Source organism: Chrysochloris asiatica, unplaced genomic scaffold, assembly GCF_000296735.1.
Source record: "Chrysochloris asiatica unplaced genomic scaffold, ChrAsi1.0 scaffold00062, whole genome shotgun sequence".
NCBI lineage: Eukaryota > Metazoa > Chordata > Mammalia > Afrosoricida > Chrysochloridae > Chrysochloris > Chrysochloris asiatica.
In genome coordinates this window covers 4332262-4332873 of record NW_006408580.1, presented here as the reverse complement: position 1 = coordinate 4332873, position 612 = coordinate 4332262, and the positions used below count along the sequence as shown (strand labels likewise).

At 36.4% G+C, this 612-nt stretch overlaps 1 protein-coding gene across 9 annotated transcripts in view; it reads left to right on the top strand.

The window, feature by feature from the left end:
- Nucleotides 1–612, top strand: part of KDM6A (lysine (K)-specific demethylase 6A) — a 298541-nt gene that overhangs the window by 249231 nt on the left and 48698 nt on the right. The gene's annotated exons all lie outside the window — the stretch shown is intronic.

Below are 612 nucleotides of genomic sequence, written 5' to 3'. Positions count from 1 at the left end.
TAATTCTTATGTTATTCCTCTTCATGTTATCTAACATGAATCTTAGGCCTTCCTAGGATTTTTTTAGCCTTTTTTATGTTTGTTCTCCTATCTTAGTAGTGTTGAGAGGTTTATCTTGTAGCTCACTAGTTCTAGCTTTTAGCTCTTCAATTCTATTCCTTTGTCCTTTCAATGTATTGTCCATTTCTGATATTATTAATCGTTTGGACCTCTTTCTGTAGGTTTTGACTTATTTCCAATGCTCTGTCTATCCTATTTGATTGTTCCTGTAGCACTTTCCTGACTTCTTCCTTATTTTTGTCAACTCCATTGTATAGTGTTTTGATACCTTTTATAATAATTTTTAGAAATTCCTTCCTAGGCATTTCCAAAGCCTGCCCATCTTCCAGTATGGAGTGTAGGTCTACTTCTAGCTCATTTGCCTCAGTCACTTTATCTCGTTTCTGGACATTTGCAGCTATGGTCATCTGCTTCTGTTTTTTGGGCATCTTCAGGGGTTATCTGTGGACTTAATACATAGATGGGTATGTATTTTGGTATTTTTATGCTTTCTGAATGCCTCCAGGTAGATGTGATCAGGAAATGGGCTTCCCTTTTCACTCTTCTTCCTGA